Below are 19038 nucleotides of genomic sequence, written 5' to 3'. Positions count from 1 at the left end.
GAAATATGGTGTTACAATTAATGCAATTCAATTAAAGTTTTTTTTTTTTTTTTTTTTTGTTTTTTTAATTTGATGATGTCTTTGTTCAAGATCACCACCATCTTGAGGTGGTGAAAGGTTATTCAGAATTTAAATACAAAAATAAAACTAGCAAATCTTGATCGTCAAATCTACTGGAGCAAAAACACACGCATGCACGTGTCATCTCACCAAGTTGGGAATGTAAATTCTTTTGGTGCAAACACAACTTCTTCATGCTTGCAAAGTCAGTTTTTCTTTTTTCTTTATTAAAATTTAACGGGCGTTGTGCTGCTGAGCTCACGGGGGATTTCACGCACAGCCCAGAAGAACTGGCTTCTCTGAGTTCTGCCGGCTATTAACACCAAGAATAAACTTTTGGCAAATGACCTTTACTTACTCGTGAAATTGTCTGTATACAAAGATAAATCCAGTCTATTATAAGTAGGAGCTGGTATTTTAGTTTTTCTTTTAATCGATTTATTACAACCTTCCGTAGCGGCAGTGAGGCACCTGTTACTTTTATACAAGCTGATACGTAAATTCAATTTCAGCAAGTTGGATCGGTTAAGATTTCTCCCGCGCTGACCGATCGCCTCAAATCAATAACTGCGCGGCCCGGGTGCAGCCCCGTCTCGCTCCACTACCGTTCTGGCAGCGGCACGCGGCGGTCCGCAACGGTTATAAACTACAAATTTACTGTAAATTCCGGATCTAATCTTAGCCTATCAAATGCAAACCTTATTGCAGTCATTACCTGCACAAACAAACACGGCTCAGTGAGAAGGTCGCTCTAAACCACTAAGTGTGGCATTCCAGCGAGGAAATCTGGGAAATCTGAAAATAGCCCCAAGGCTCCCGGTGTTATTGTAGGGATCGAGGTGGATGATGCAGAACCCGTTGGGAAGCCGCTGCGGGATGGGATTGGATCAGGCTTTGTTTGGATGAATGCGTTTTAAGATTACGTGGTTGGCCAAAAGTACAGCCACTCGTATTTTGTTGTTCAAACACTGGTCCTGGTTTGGTGCGCGCATGTGTGTGTGTGTGTGTGTGCGCGTGAGTGTGTGTGTGTGTGTGTGTGGGTGTGTGAGCGTGTGTGTGCATGTGCGTGTGTGTGTGTGCAAGGGGGATGGAATTGCACTGGAATAAAAAAGAAAAGGGCAAACCAAATTGCCACATGCTGAAAAGATTCATCTTGTGCTGTGATTTACTGCCCGGCGCAGTGACGTATTGCCTACATGAGGCCCAAGTCAACCGGGCCCAAGAGAAGCAAACAGAGAGTGAGGAAAAAAGCTCCCCCATAAGGACACTTTACCTTAAAGTGGCGATCCATTAGGTTATTCTGTTGAAAAAATGATCCCGTATTTTATAATTGTTTTTAGCTGGCCCTTTTAAAGAAACAGCCATTTGATGTGTATGAATTATGCATGTGCTCCTCTATATGCTGTTTCCATTGTTGGTGGACCCCGCCACAGACTCCGCCGCTTTCTTTCAAGGAAAGAGAGAAAATGTCTCAGAGAAGGACCAAGGTGAGCTCGGATGTTGAAAGAATCCCAGCTTTGAATGGAATTCTGGGACTTGCAGCGTTAATCCAACCGACTCGGACGATCTTACGACTCTTTAATGCATGTAACCCGGTCGTCGTCGTCGTCGTCGTCGTCGTCGTCGTCTTCGTGGTGTCTGCTCTGATCCTTCCCGCCGCAAGTTTCAACGCCGGTACCTCGGCGACAAAACGGGCGCCTTAAAATCCCGCTCCCTCGGGGTGAGGTCGGCTTTTGGTTCGGGGCGAGTTTGTTTTCAAAAACGCGCTCGCCAGCTCCCCCTGCGCCCCGGCCCGGCGGGATCGGCGCTTCAAACGCCGCCCCTCCCCGCCCGTCCCCGCCCGTCCTCACCTTCTTCCGACCGATATGATGATAAAGGAGACTTTTCCGGCGGCCTCTCACAAAGGAAGAGTTCGACGGGTCCGTTTTTTTGTTTTTTTTCCCCGAACACCTGGCACCCGCTTTTCTCCTGAAGACACCCTTCCCCCCGACAAAAAGGAAAAAACAGATAAAATGCTGATTATCCGTTTTTTGTTTTTTTTATGCCCTGCCTTTTTTCCCGCCCTCTTTTTTTTCCCCCGACGGAAGTCAGGAGCATTGAAGTGAGACCGCTCCGCCCTTTCATGGTGCCGTCTCCGGCGACTAGCCGGCACTGATTAATCAAAGTGCTCCGTCATCAAACGCCTGCGCTCACGCGACTCAGCGCCCGACCACTGCCACCAGCCACGGGACGTCTAGATCCCTATCGGTCTGGATCGCTTCCCCCCCATGATGCTAATTGAAAGGCAATTGTCCGTGCAATCTGGGGAAAACCTGGCGGGACCCACCAGGACCCCCACGTACAAGAAGCACCAAATATTTTTTTTTATCCCCCGCCCTCGTGTCTCACCTCCCTTTGTCCCCGGAAGACAACACTCAGCCGTGAGTTCAAACGGAGCGGGGATCGTCCTCTCACTCAAGATGTGATGAAGGGCATTAAAGGAGGCTGCCCAAGCACGTCGGCCTTTTTTTTTTTTTTTTTTCTCTTCTGTTCAGTTTCGGGTTTTTCCAACTTTTCCAACTTTCCACAGCCCCTCGTGGCTGGTGGCTGCTCGGTTCCGCGGTCGAGTACAGTGACATTAGAACATCGTGTTTTTTTTTTTGTTTTTTTTGTTGCTTCGAAAATAACTTTTTTGTCTGTGGTAGGTACTTGGAGACGTCTTCCTGTAATTTAGTTAGGAGCGCGTGCAACGTCCCCCCCCCCCCCCCCCCCCAGTGCTTGTTGGAGAGAGGAAGAGAGAGGGAGTGGGGGAGGGGGGCGGAAGAGAGCGAGTTCTTGTAAACAGGGAATATTTCTCTCTCTCTCTCTCTCTCTCTCTCTCTCTCCCTCTCCCTCTCTCAGTGTGTGGTCGTGATGCTCCGTCTGAGCAGCGCCCTGATGAAACGCAGCCAGTGTGGCCGGCAGCCCTGGCCGGCCGAAATAGGATTCATACCTTCTCCTCTTACACAGAAGGAACGGGGAGAGAGGGGGGGGGGGGTGTTGCGAGGTTGAGGGAGAGCGCGCGTGCAATAAGAAAAGAAAGACGAAGAAAAATCAAATCATGGCCTTTTCTCTGTCCAAATCGAAAAAAAAAGGCAAGCCGGTCCCGACGGTTGACAAAAGGTAATACGGACAGTTCTGATTCATGCTTTTGAAGAACGTCGCCGCTTCGAGAGGATGCTTTTTTTTTTTTTTTTTCTTTTTACGGTTCTACGTGATCGTTTTCTTTCAAAAGTGCGAGGTTTTTTTTGAAGGTTTCGGGGTAGAATGGTGACGGCAACGTCTTTTTGCGTTTGGGGGTTGGGCGATCGGAACCGGATCATCTCGACGGGCTCGGGTTCTTGGCTGCTGACGGAGGGACACCCTTGGTGTGAAGGTGAAGGGTCAAGATGTCGAAGAACTGGGCTTTGGCAAATGGAATTAATGAGTCGGCGGTACATCGGTTCAAGAAAGCCAGAAAAACACCGCCCCGTATGAATTGTATGGATCCCCCGCTGTGCTTGAATTATGAATGGGATTGGGAGCGTCGGCTGCCAGGCTGATTGACAGGAGGTGTAGGCACATTTTTCGGACCCGGCTGCCCCTGCCGTGGAAAGCCAAATCCACTGCGAGGGCTGTAACTCTCCGCATCCCCATCACTGCAGGGATAAAAAGAGACACTGAAATGTGCTTATTTAACCACGGCAACATCGTGCGGTTGGCCGCCATTTGCTGGAGCCGTGCTTGTTTTCCAGAGCAGTCGATGGAATCCACAAATCTTCCTGTCCCCAAAATAATTGGCCGCGGGGTACATTTTTTGGAGATTTACGCCGAAATACGACATGATCCCGAGCCACGACGGGGAACTCTGCTGTTTTCCCGTTATCATCATCAAGACCAAATAGATATAGTCCAAAGACCAGGACGTGCATTGAAGACATACCTCTCTTTTAACCTTTCAAGACATCTCCACGGGTGGAAACGTTGGATTCGAGCAATGCACAGAACAGTGTATAGCTTAATAAAAATATGCTCGGACCTCAAAGAGAAAATGCTCTGCAAAAACCTATAATTTGGAGTTGTGTGGTAAGTTTGAGCACCAGTTTTGGTAAAAAAAAAAAAAAAAAGGAGGGTCTTCTCATATGTTTAAAATGTATGTGTGCCACCGGTCCTCCACCGAGGAACTTTTCGTTCCCTAAAGTTGATTGGATCCCAGCGCTCCACATCACCCGACCCCCACCGTCACCACAGTTCCCCACGCTACTGCCTTTTTTTTTTTTTTTTTTTTTGCAGGGGCGTGCAGTATTTAATTTAGCCCAATCTTCACAAATCAGCAAAAACCATTCTTCGCCCTAATGGAGAGGAAATGTGCGCGGCGTGTCAACTAGCGTTTAACCTCCGCTGAGGTTTTCCCTCACCGCTAATCTTGCAGGATCATCTGAGCTTTTTATTATTTTTTTTTTAATAGGAAAAGCCAATTAAAAATAAGAAAATCAGTTAACATTTCCGAATCCCGTGCCGTGTACCTTTTGCGTAAAAAAAAAAAAGAAGAAGAGAAAAGAGCTCTGCCACGCGCCCCCCGCCCCTGTGCCATCAGTAACCTTGAGACCCATTGCTGCACCTAATCCACAAATTATATAATGCAGGGGCCATTTCCCTATGTACTTCTGCACAAAACAAAAGGACAATTATTTCAGGAGCGCAGCTACTCCGCACAGCGCTGGCAGGGCCAGGATAACCGGTGAGGAACACCTCCCTATCCTCCTCTCTCTTTCTCATCCCTCTCTCTCTCTCTCTCTCTCTCTCTCTCTCTCTCTCGCCCGCTCGGCGCCCATGAAATGAAAATTTACATTTGCTTAGCGGAGCGGCGGCTCCTCGGCGGTAGACGGCTGTATTTTTAATGAGAGCGGGGAAATTTAATTACTTCTGTTTTAGCGGCGCAAGGCTCCTGCGCCGGCAATGACAAGGGGATCCACGGCGGCACGACAGAGGGAGAGAGAGAGAGAGAGAGCGAGAGAGAGAGAGAGAGGATGATTGCTCTGCTCTCTCTCTGTCTCTCTCTCTCTCTCCGCTGGTCGCCGAAGCAGAGGGTACGCCAGCGAGAGCCGTGACACTGCGGCTGTAATTAATCCAAATTTATTCCTCGGCGGGTATGAGGCTGATGTGAAAGAGAGGGAGAGAGAGAGAGAGAGAAAGAGAGAGAGAGAATGAGGGAGGGAGGGAGAAAGAGGGAGAGAGAGAAAGGGAAATGGCACAGGTGTGTGTCAGAGGAACACCCCCCCCCCCCACCCCCAAAATAACAAAACACAGTAGTATCTGAAATCCCCGGATACGTCGCTGACATCTACATCTACAAGTCTTAGTTTTAACCCAATCGTTAGTCGCTAGTGTATGTACATGAAAACCTTGTTTGTTTTGCTTGGTACACACAGCCCCCGATCCCCCCCCCCCCCCCCCGCCGAAAACTTTCTATATCCGTGGATCCTGTTTGACGTCTGCTCGGCGTGACAGTATAACGGAAGAATATAATAAGTAAATAAGGGATAATGACTAACTGGCTGCACGCTATATTACCGCTATTATTACGGCTTTATTACAGGGCTAGTTCCTGAATAAAAATGTATATTGCGATGGGATATTGATTTGAGAAGGACTTTATAACCAGATTGGCTAGTTTAAGAGCTATTTCTGCAAAAAATATGTGCAATATACACCGATCAGTCACCACATTAAAACCACCACTAATAACCACTAATATTGTAGTGCCCCCTTGTGCCACCAAAACAGCTCTGACCCGTCGAGGCGTGGACTCCATAAGACCTCTGAAGGTGTCCTGTGGTATCCGGCACCAAGACGTGAGCAGCAGATCCTTTAAGTCCTGTAAGTTGCGAGGCGGGGGCCCCCATGGATCGGGCTTGTTGTTCCAGCACATCCCATAGATGCTCGACGGGATCGGACCTTAACCCCGGTCATCCACATGATGTAGAAGAAAATGTGATTCATCAGACCAGGCCACCTTCTTCCATTGCTCCATGGTCCAGTTAGGACGTTCACGTGCCCATTGTAGGTGCTTTCAGCGGTGGACAGGGGGCATGGGCACTCTGACTGGTCTGCAGCTACACAGCCCCATACGCAGCAAGCTGTGATGCACTGTGTGTTCTGACAACTTTCTATCATAGCAGCATTAACTTTTTCAGAAATTTGTGCTGCAGTAGCTCTTCTGTGGGATCGGACCAGACGGGTTCGACGTTGCTTCCCACGAGCATCAAAGAACCCATGGCGTCCAGGTCGCAGGTTCACCGGTTGTCCTTCCTTGGTCCACTTTTGGTAGGTACTAACCACTGCCTACCGGGAACACCCCACAAGACCTGCCGTTTTGGAGATGCTCAGACCCAGTCGTCTAGCCATCATTTTGTCCCTGTCAGCGTCGCTCAGTTTCTTACACTTGCCCATTTTTCCTGCTTCCAACACATCGTCCTCGATTCAGTCGATTTTCTAGCTACCGCAGTATACCTGGCACAGGGGCGACTGCTTCTTAGCTTCTTCTAAGAAAAATAGTCCACCAAAGTGAAGCTCACTCTGTAGCAACGTAGCAAACCATTCGCCCTACACAAAATCACGTCAACCTGCATATGACAAATGGATTGACTGGTATTCAATGTGAAATGGGACTTATCCAAATTCATCTCTTCCAGTCTTCCGCCGCAGACTGGATATAGCGTCACAAGATGTCGCCGCTGGCTGCCGGTGCGACTCTGAGACGCGGTGGCCCTGAGGCAACGGTGGTTATTAATGGACGGTGGTGGTAATCCAGAAATAACTGACCGACTGACCAACTGACCAATCAGAATGCCGTGCTCCGCACAGCCGCGTATAATCAGTGCCCCAACCGCTCTTCCCATCGACGAGCTCACGAGCCTCACGTTTTCTTTCAGACACAGACCCCCCCCCTCACCCCCACACACACACACACATGCACGCATGCGCACGCACACACGCACGCACACACACACACACACACACACACACACACACACATACACATACACACACACACACACAGGCACGCACACACACACGCACACACGCATGTACGCACACCACACACATAGACACACACACACACACACACACACACACACACACACACACACACACACACACACACACACACCAACACACAAGCAAGTAATTTGATGAAACTGTCGTTATCCTCGTCTTCGTCTCGGACCGAGATGAATCCATCGGCGGGGAGAGAATCCATTTCCACTGGTATCTGGTATCGCCAACCCACAGATACCGTATCTGTCACACGGCGGCTCTTATCGTGGCGGCGTTTACAGACCCCGTTCCATCTCGAAAGGGGAGATAAAGCAGGGGTTGCTTTGGCCGCCGCGCCAATTTGAATATTCGCCAAAGCGACGCGCTACGAAAAGGGCCGCTACAGACGCGACGGCCGTTATTTAAGGTGGAAAGTGTTTGTCTCCCCTCGCCGGAGGCAGCGGCGGCGGGTCACGTTCAAGCAGATGAACGCGCCACTCGAAGCCAAAAATAATTCCGTTTAATCAGGCTGCACGGTCTCCATCACCAAATACATGAATCTGCCCGTCTCTGGTTTCATATACAAGGCCTCGCCGTTAAAACCGTCTAGCTATCTCACACCTCCGCTTGGGTGATCCGACGCCGGGCCGCGGCGCGGGTTCGATCCGAAAAGTCCACATGCACCGAACACTGACACGTTTTTTTTTAACTGCTCGACCATTAAAAGACATTATTTTTGCTCCGCGCGGCAGACGTGCGTTGCCGTGTGGTTTTCGCGTCGCGTAACGGGTGGGGTCTCTCCGGAAGGCGAGGTCTCCGTCTCAACGAGCCAGCCTGACCAAATGAAGCGTATCATTGGAGATGCGTACGGGGGGGGTGTGGCCGATTTTAAAATACGAAGTCGGGAAACTTTTCATTTACCAGGGAATCACGACGCGAGAGCGCGTGCCGTTTGCCCTCGAGTATTAATCGTAGGATTAGCTGATGGGAAAAATTCAACCGAAACAATACACGCCAATGTGCTCGCGTCGCTGCGTGATTCCGCGTAAATGAAGCCGTCGTTCATTGGGGTGGAAACTGAATGTGTGCATTCATACTGTAAGGACAAAAAAAATGTTGAAAAGTGAACATAAGGCAGCAAAACAGTGTAGGTATCCATACTGGTATAACTATGCATTTTGTAATTGTAGTTATATTAGTGTAACTAGTATAACCCATAGTATCCCGAAAACCAGCACCATGTACCTGGCGCTCATTGGGTGGATTCGGCCATGAAAAGACGGTCATTGGGAGCGTTGGTCATAATAAACACCTTAATCCAATTAGTTTGAGTTTCATCAGTGAATTTAAAGCTCCTCAACGACAGTGCTGCGGCTGCGTGTAAACACACGGATGTTCATTATTTATTCATTCGCGGGGTCTGGTTAGTTCATAATTTAGGCTCCAGAATGAAAAAAAAAAAAAAAAAAAAAGAAATCCGGCTGTGTAGCAATTAACGGGAACAGAACCCGAGTTCACCTCCAGCTGGTGTTTATAATATTCAAATAGCGCGGCAGAAATCCACTCCTCGGTATCATTACCAGTCCTCGCTCGCGCGGCAACTTGGAGTAGAACATGAGAATAGTTGGAGGCAATGTGCTCCTTGGGGTTTAGTGTAAATTAAAGTTTCAGAAATTGGTTCATGCCAATCAATGCGCCGGCGCGAGGCGAGGGGAGGGGAGGCTGGGGGGTGGGGGGGGGGAGTAAAAGTGAGGCGAAGTAGCGCAGAGAGAGACAGAGAGAGAGAGAGAGAGAGAGAGAGAGAGAGAGAGAGATGCAGGAAGTGAGAAATAATGAGGCCAAAAGTGCGGGAAGGATAAAGTGCCAGGATGATTGGAATGACAGTGACTGTAGAGGGAGAGTCAGAGAAATGTGAGAGCAAGTGAGTGAGTGAGGGAGGGAGGGAGTGAATGAATGAATGATTGAAGGAGGGAGTGCTCACTCTTATTGACTACATCTTCAGCTCCACCCGCCACCCCGTCAGCCCCCAGACATCCCACCACAACCGACGCTATCTCTCACTTCTGCCCTATCGGGCTTTTCTCCCCCTCTTTTCCGCCGCTATGTTTGGATTTCGGCAGACTTGGACCCCTTAACCACCGCCACCTAACCCTCTTACACACCCGCACTGCCCCCCCCCCCCCCCTCCCCAGTCGGCAATGAATCATGGGAGGGGGTGGTGGTGGTGGTGGTGGATGGGTGGGGGTGGGGTTCAGGGGCCCAGAGGCTTGTCAGGACCCCTTGATGACTCCCAGCCCGACCATAACAAGTGGCTGACAGCTCTATTTACATAAGACCAGCAGGCAGCAACGAGGACACACACAAAAAACGCACGCACCCACGTGCACACACACACACACACGCACACACACACAAACAAAGAAATTCACAAAAACATACACACACACACACACACACGCACGCGCACGCACGCATGGATAGACTTACCAGTGCAAATAGCGAAGATGTCATTATAAGACTATTGGAAGAATGCAAGATGGAATCGGGAGCTCTTAAGGAGCCGGTCCAAATAAATACAAGTGGATGCTCACTCGGTGGGTGGGGGCGGGGGGGGGGTTGGATCCCAGAGTATGTCTTTTTGGAGGAAGTGCCGTCGAGTTTCGCGCAAAGGATGTCGGGACCCCTAGGGGCAGGTGGGTAGATGGGTGTTGGGTGGTGTGGGGAACGGGACGGGAGCCTTCAGACCTTCATATCCGCCCCCGACAGGCGTCTCTCATCGCCAGGTCCCGCAGAGACAGGGCTGAGCTATGGCGCCGTTGATGGATGTTTCGGGAGGGGACGTATCGGGGGCTAATGCGGTTCCCCTGGCCTTTTCTTCTGGCTGCAAGGCCTTTGACCGCGCGGGGGGGGGCTTTTTCTAACGCGAATCAGGACACATTTTAAACATTGAGAGCCAGACACATACCAGCACCCCCCGAAATTAAACAAAAAAAACAAAACCTTCATCCCTTCTTTTTATATACTGTAAGTACAATGTATATTTTGTACCTAACCCAAAAGTGATCAGTGGTGTTCAAACCGCAACAGGTGGCACCTCGAATTTCGGTGAGGCTTCTCCTGAATTCCCTTTTTATTTTTTCTGCAGGTGTGCTGTTGCTTATTTATGGTGAGCTGCTGAAGGAGGAGATGGTGGTGCAGGAGGATGGTGCAGGAGGGTGGTGGGGGTACGCTATCTCCTTCAAACTGACAGCTGCTGAGAATGTTTATGAAATAAACATGGGCCTGATGCAATGCTCACAGCCCCTCGCCACTGGCCTTGGAGCCCCCTGACCTCCCCCTTCCTTCTTTCTTTCTTTCTTTCTTTCTTTCTTTCTTTCTTTCTTTCTTTCGATACGTGAATGCACACTCTAAGACTCATGAATGCGCACGCAGCAAATGTGTATACATGCATACATACATACATATATACATACATGCATACATGCATACATACATACATGCATACAAACATACATACATACAAACATACATACATATACACATACATACATACATACAAACATACATACATACACACATACATACATACATACATACATACATACATACATACATACATACATACATGCATACATACACACACACATACGTTTTCCTAAACGCTGGATAATAAGGTACTCAAGGGGTCCTCATGGGGTCAAACCGACTGTAAATCGATTGCAAACTCTTCTCCCCGGAGTCTGTTCCCCGAGAAGAGGCCCCCCAGCCGCCGACGACCCCTGAACTCATACAGTATAACCCACGTATCAACTTACGCCGTGAACCAAATCGCCACGGACCGATTTCGAAAAACGCATAAGCGATACGGCGACGGGGATTAACGCCGCGGAAGGTTTTCCGTGAGGGGTCGTCAGCCGGAAAACGAATTCCGTGAAGGATTGCGTTAGCGGCCTGCGACTCCGCGCGCGCCCCCGCTACTTCCTGGAAGCTCCCTGACTGACAAATACACATGTGTACTTACTTAGCGAACAGCGGCGATGTGACGGGTATTAGCGGATACCCTGAGGATACACTGAGGATGCGTATATGTCTGCTCACGCCGTCCAATGCCCTTGAGCAAGGCATGACGCCACCTGGTGTTGGTCCCCGTGGGCGTTGTGCAGCGGCTGCCCACTCTTTCTAAATAGTGAGGACAGGTCAAATACGGAGGACAAATTTCCCGGTGTGATCAATAAAGTGAATTGTTCTTCTGTTAACTGATGATACCACCTATTTCTCTGTCAGTTTCCCCTGACTCAGCTACCAGGCTAATGTCCCTTGAAACGAGTCACATTGCACTGGGAATATTGAGTTTTTTGGGGCCTCTCGGGCCTTTCTAACGTCTTTCTTTGGCACTCCCTGCGGCACGTTGTTTTCCGGACGCGCGGCGTATATTCAGGCGTCCAAGCTGCCGCCCGTCGCCAAGCAAACCTTTTCGTCGCGCCCCTCCCGCCTCTCCGCAGCTGAGCGCCCACTTTAGACGATACGTCCACCGACCGATCTGCGTCGGAAAAAATCCTCCACTAAAAAGCTTTCGTCGGAGTGGCCGCTATGTTTTCTTTCCCCTCTCCGTTTTCGACGCCACCCAAGAGCCTAATGTTGCTGAGAACCCTTTTGTTTCGTTGCCGTGGTGATGATAATGTGCAAAATGTAGTCACGAACCATGCCCCATCATTTCCAGTTGGAAAGACAGGCGGCCTTTCAGGCTTTGTGAGCCTAGAGTGGATAAGTCAAGTTTGATATTAATTCGGTCACAAAAGCAAAAGCCATAAATACAGTTTAATATGGAATATTGAATACCCACCCTTAAATATACAGTATATATATATATATATATATATATATATATATATATATATATATATATATATATATATATATCGTTTTCCCTACAACACCTTTAAGTGCCACACAAGATGAAACAGGCATCACTCTATTACATTTGCACGGCTGTGCCCTTCTTCCCTTCTGTTTACCGCAGTCAGCTCCGCAAGTCAACATGTGCTAATAAATGATTCTGTTGGAGACCCGACATGTTGCTTGTCAGAGAGCTCAAAAGTGTTTGGCAAAAATAAAAAAGCTTAAGGTAGCTCTAAATGTTTCATTAGCAGCAAGCAAAAGCGGGGAAAGTCAATAATGAGCTAAATGAGAGCGCGTACCGAGATAAAATATGTAACACAAAGGTTGGAGACTAATTCCAACGGAGCAGCCAAAATGAAATTTGTATTGAAAAATAACTAAACTAAAAGAATTTTGGAATGTTATGTTAATTATACATAACATATCGACCTCAGTAAAGATGCATCTTTCACAATGGAGTCAAGGGCAGCCTTTCCAGCAGCCAATTAAGAGACCGTGTTTGTTTTAATCATTGCCTCCAGACATCACTCATTACAAATCAATTGGCATTGAGTGAATTAATCACGTTTCGAAGCAGTTAATGCCTACGACCTAAAAAACCCCAAAAAACCCTTCAAAAAAATCAAAAATGAGTGCAACACTTCACGGGCATCCAAAACTCAGAGTAATGTAGCAGAGCAGAGCAGAGCTGGTTGGTAGGAATAACAGGCCCCCAGTCACTGGTTTTGTGAGTGTGTGTGTGTGTGTGTGTGTGTGTGTGTGTGTGTGTGTGTGTGTGTGTGCGTGCGTGCGTGTGTGTGTGCGTGCGTGCGTGTGTGCGTGCCTCCGTGCGTGCGTGCAGGTGTGTGTGTGTGTGTGCGTGTGTGTGTGTGTGTGTGTGTGTTGGTGTGTGCGTGTGTGTGTGTGTGGGTGTGTGTTTGTGTGTGTGTGCATGTGCATGCGTGTGTGCCATTACTCCCACAAACGACCGGAATGCTCCCTGGACTAAAGGCTCCAGGTGGGTTGTTTGAAAAAGGGGGACCAGCATCCTGTGTGTGTGTGTGTGTGTGTGTGTGTGTGTGTGTGTGTGTGTGTGTGTGTGTGTGTGTGTGTGTGTCTGTCTGTGTGTGTGTGTGTGTGTGTGTGTGTGTGTGTGGGTGTGTGTGTGTGTGTGTGGGTGTGTGTGCGTGTGTGTGTGGGAGTGTGTGTGTGTGTGTGTGTGTGTGTGTGTGTGTTTGTGTGCGTGCGTGCGCGCATGTGAGTGTGTGCGTGCGTTCGCGTGTGTGTGTGTGTGTGCATGTGGTTGCAGTGGGAGTTCTTTGAGCAGCGCATGACCTTTGTTTGGACTAGACTTCACTTTTCCTGCACAGCGAACACATTTAACAAGATAAACACAAGCTCCAGAAAACATCCACTTCCATTCAGACCTTATGGTTTTGTTGGGCTGTTGCATCGTAAGTTTGCGAAAAACCGACGCTGCCGTTTGGCTTTTAGTCCCCTCGACACGTATTCACTACTTTTCACATTGTCTCATCTGAGAGCAAGAATGAACTGGGTATCTGAATAAAATATTGTAAAACTGTTTAATTACTGATGAGCACAGTTTAATTAGTGTGTCCCATTGCCTCGTTGCATATACTCTATATACTATACGTTGAGTATAATACTATTCTACCTTTACACAATATTCCCAATATCTCCCTACTACCTGCCCACCTACCTACCTATCTACCTCCCTATCTAAGTACCTACTACCTGTCTACCTACCTACCTACCTACCTACCTACCTACCTACTACCTGTCTACCTACCGATTACCTATCTACCTCCCTATCTACGTACCTACTACCTGTCTTCCTACCTCCCTCATACCTGCCCATCTATCTACCTATCTACCTCTCTATCTATCTACCTACTACCTGCTTAGCTAGCTCCCTACTACCTGTCTACCTATCCACCTCCCTTTCTAGCTACCTACTACCTGTCTACCCATCCACCTATCTCCCTCCCTATCTACCTACCTACTGCCTGTCTACCTATCTACCTATCTACCTCCCTATCTACGTACCTACCGCCTGTCTACCTACCTCCCTACTAGCTGTCCACCTATCTACCTATCTACCCCCCTTTCTACCTACCTACTACCTGCTTACCTAGCTCCCTACTACCTATCTACCTACGTCCCTACTACCTACCGGCCTCCCTTCTTACCTACCCACCTACCATACTGTAGATGGAGTAGTGTCAATAAACATGGAGTCGCTCTTGATGGTCTTTTCACAAGAGCTCATAACTCTGCGCCATTGTTAATTAACCCAATTAATTACCGTCCAACCGGGGCTAATTGTTTTTTGCAGGTGTGCCCTGCGCTGAACTGTGCAGGACCCAAATGGCGAGTGCTGTACAGGGTGTTTAGATGTCGGGCAGCCTGACTTTGGGGTGGAGCACAAGAATAAGAGAGAGAGAGAGAGAGAGAGGGAGAGAGCGAGAGAGAGAGAGAGAGGAAGGGAGAGAGGGAGAGACAGCGAGAGGAAGGAAGGGAGGAAGCAAGGATGAACTATCGATTTACAAAGCAAAAGTTAGGCCACATAATCATTGGTAAGGCAGAGCAGCACTCCCGCATTCCTCATCTCGTGTTTTCTCTCCCCATTCATTTATTGAGTTTTGACTCCACATCATGTAAGTGCACTCTCTCGCTGCGGCCGGACGTACTGGAGCTGCCAGACGCCCGGGAAGGACCAGGCGCGCGCTGGAAGACATCTGGAACGGGATCGATCCCGGCGAATCACACTTTTGTCAATCAGCCTATTCATGAGGCTCGGATTCTACCCGCACGGGCATTGATCGTGGAACGTAGATTTGATCTACTTTTTCCCGCTCCGACCCACGTCGGGGGGCCAATTAAGGGAGCTTTTCCGACCGAGGCGTGCGACTCGAAGGGCCCCCCCCCACCTCAACGCTTGAGGACGGGGGACACAGGGTCTCACCCTGGCTTAGCGCCAATTACCGCCCCCCCCCCCCCAAACACTCTAACCGTAATATTTCCACCGTCCTCCCACCGGCGCAATGAAAACTGCAAAGTGATATTTCTCGCGGGGTTGGTGTGTGTGTGTGTGTGTGGGGGGGGGGGGTATCCGAAGCCGTAAATTTCGGCCGCTTCCAAAAGATCTGAGGAAATTGAACGCGGCGCCGATACGGCCTGGATGCTTATTAAACACAGCCTCGCTTGTAACCGGAGAGAGAGGCTCGACCCGCAGCACAACGGAGAGGGCCGCGCGAGCGAGGCCCGGTGCCTGTGCCAAAAACGCAGAGAAAAAAAATCTGGAGGATTTACGCGCCACCCGAAAGGCCGTGTTGCACGAGGGGGCCGCACTCCCTTTCCCCCGGACCAATAAATGTTTATAAACTCTCTAATTTGACAATACCTTGTTTAATTTATGGTCGATTTCCGCCTGGAGCTAACAATGACGTTATCGGTGCAGGCGAACTGGAAATGTTTACGCTGGAAAACATTAACTGGGAACGCTCGAGTTAATCTCACAGTGCCGGTCCTGTGCACAAACCGCTAAAAGTTTCACCGTTCAATAAATACTATTATGGGCGAGTCCGGCCCCGGCGCTGTTTACCTGTCAGAGTGACATGACTAATGTCGAAACCACCTCTCTGTGTATTTTGCCAGCCGTCCAAAGTAAACAATCCCACATATTAGTAATGACTTGAAGCTTTTACGGCCCTTCCAGAGGTTCTCCTCTGACAGTGATGTAATCCCCGGGCTTTACTTTTAAGCTGCGTCCCGACCGAAAAAAAAAAAAGAAAAGCGGTGGAATATGCAGCCGAGTGAATTTGCCCTCCCTTCCTGGAATGTGTTAGCAGTGTAACCTTTCCTCCAAACTATTTTTGTCACAATAGCAGCATATTTCAGCCCATCTGTAGGTATTTATTATGTATTCATGTTTCCTATTTTCACGCATTTTTGTCCCTGTGTTTTTCTCCGACCGCTTTGGGCTTTGACCGGCGAGTTAACCCTCGGTATCCTGTGAATATATAACTATGCCACAGTGGAAGGCAGCGGGGGAAGACGTACTCGCATATTTGTCTTTACTAAAATGACAAACACCCTGACACAAACATTAATATAATGAAAGTGAAGGTACAATATTAACATTTCTACTTCGGTAAAAGGGTATAATTAATAAGCGCTTAAACCTACTGTAGTTCAAATAATAAATTCAAGATGCCAGATTCAAGAGGTTTATTTGTCACATACATATACATACGTTCATACATATATGCAGTGAAATGTCTTTGCAACGCACCCGGAGATTATGCACAATAGTTACAAACCGAATATAATAGCTAACCCTAATTGCTAACTCACCAAAACAAGCTGATTCCTAAAACGTAATGCAGTTAGTGAATAGAATAATATAAATAAAATAAGATAGAATAAGACTGAAAAAGATAATACAGAGTGGGGGTGCAAAATAGAAGGGAATAGAGTTATGTATATGGGATAGGCTAATTGTATATACACATATGTGCAGTAAAGTGCATGTGAATAAAGTGAGCATGGAGATAAAGTATAACCCTGAATGTGAAAAGCACAGATCATATCATATGGCATGAAGTGCGTACTGGACATTTTTTAACTGCGGGTGAGTACTCATGCAGATGCAGATCCTTAAATTCACAAATAAAGAAAATGATCAGTGGGGTCATCGTAATCTACCAGGATACGAACCCCATGAATGAGTCCTAAATCAGTAGTTTGATCGATCCACACCCAGATTTCTGGGGGTCTTTGGCTTGCTTTTGATAGAAATATGAATAAAAATCAATTTTCAGAACCAAACTTATAATGTGCCGTGTAGCAGAGCAAACAGTAGATATTTGCTCAGAAAAGGCTACAGTCTCTGGAACTCACAGTACACTCAGCTAAGTACAGACACTTCAAAAATCATACTCAAGTACTTTACAGAAACAAAGTACTTGGTCACTTTCCACCGGCGGCTCAAGGCGCTGTCGGGTTTTTCGGGAATCTAAAGCGCCTTTTGAGTTTTTAAGAGTCCCGCCGCAGCTTTCCAAAAGGCTCAGTCTGCAGTGTTGGGGGCGGGGGGGGGAGCGCGGAGGGCGGGGAGACGGTCCGATGACGGTGTCGGCGGAGCGGCGGGGACGTAACGGGCGGCACCGCTCGTCTCCGCCCCGGGGGCACTGCAGGGAAGCCGCCGAGCGCTCGGCTCTGGCGGAAGGAGGCCGCAGCGGACGCCGGGCGGGGACGGGGACAGAGACGCAGCGGCAATTTGACGTCTGGCGGCTTTCCTCGCCTTTACGTGTCGTCTGACTGCACTGTCTCTCTCTCTCTCTCTCTCTCTCTCTCTCTCTCTCTCTCTCTCTCTCTCTCTCTCTCGGCCTGGATGGAGTGGATTCTGTAAAGGCTCAAGGAACAGCCCCTCATGTGGTCGCTAGGTAGGTTTCAGCCCTTTTTTCCTCCAAACTGGACGCACGGCTCCGCGCTCCCATCGGGAGTTCCACTGTAAGTAACTGGGGGACGAATCCACAACCTGTGTTCCCTGCAAAAAAAAAATACCCCGCTCCGCATTTCAGGCAAAGCTCACGTGATGCCGCTCGGCAAATCTGAGGAGTTATTTTGGAAAAACCGGCTTTTTTTTTTTAACTTTGTTTTTATTGCTGTGTTCGCTCGTTGCCGCTGCCGGTTTGCATTGCAGCGCCGCAGTGTCGTTGCCGTAATCGGACCCAATTGTGTGACCCGTCCGATTGTGTGACGCTATTGTCCCTGTGTATCAACGACACGTCTAGGAGAGATCGGCGTACACAAAATTGGGAAGACGGTCGCTCGCCGCAAGAAGATTGAGTAATATAAGTCACTGTCACACTGAATTACTGTATTTAAAAGGCCACAGATATTTGGACAGGACTGGCCAAAGATGAGGATCTGCTAGTTTCTGTAAAACATCCTCACATGTATCTTGACACAACGTGAGAAATGTAGGTACGGTAATCAAAAAAAAAAAAAAAAAAGCGATTTCTGGCGCCGCGTCGTCTTTGCCTGGAAAAAGGTGGTGACTTTTTGCACCGAACTTTGGATTTGTCCAACACTACTCGCATTGAACTCCTGATGGTGGGATGGAGCCGCACGTGCGGTTTGGAGAAAAAAGGCTGGACTGCCACCTTCATACAGTACTACGTGATGGGTGAGTACAAAACAGGGATAAGCTTACAAAAAAATCACCGCCTTCGAAACAAGCCTTCATTATGCATTGTACCAACATGCATACAAAAAAAAGCCAACCTGGGATTTAAAAATGCAGCTATGGTCTTCCGTTTCACTCGTCTTGGGAGACTGCAGACGGAGTTGGGTTTTAATACATCCAACAGGCGTCTCGCTGCCTTCTACACACACTCACAGATACGTACAAAGCTACTCGCAAATGTGCATCGCAGGCACATGAATACATAACCATATGCATTCATACACACAACCATTCACAAGAGCACTGCCTCGTGATCATGACCTCACCGAAGGGAATGCACAGCTCGGGATCAGAGACGCCCGCTGCTGTGAGTTTCCGCTGGACCTGGCATTACAGTACTTCTTATTTTTGCACATGTTCTTACTTGTGGGTGAGTATTGTCACCCCTTGACCCCTCGACCCCCGTCCCACCTCGCTGGTTCCCTCCCCAGACTCACTCGTGATCTACCTCAACGATCGGGATAAAGAGGTTCATAAAGTGACAAGTATCATCATTATTATCATCATTATTATTATTATTATTATTATTATTAATAATAAGAATAATAATAATAATAATGATTATTATTAATAATAATAATAATAACAACAACAACAACAACAACAATAATAATAATAATAATAATAATAATAATAATAATAATAATAATAAATATTTTTAGTATATTAGTGTTCCCAGAGAAGTGATAGATCAATTCAAGATTAAAAAAATTGTGAAAACATACTTGCCACACTATAGTTTCTTCATTTTAGCTGTGATATGTTTCTGAAGCCTTGCTCTTTGTGCCAAA

The sequence above is a fragment of the Zeus faber genome, assembly GCF_960531495.2.
Source record: "Zeus faber genome assembly, chromosome: 19".
Lineage (NCBI taxonomy): Eukaryota > Metazoa > Chordata > Actinopteri > Zeiformes > Zeidae > Zeus > Zeus faber.
The sequence above is the reverse complement of the archived record's forward strand: the minus strand, read 5'-3'. Positions refer to the sequence as shown.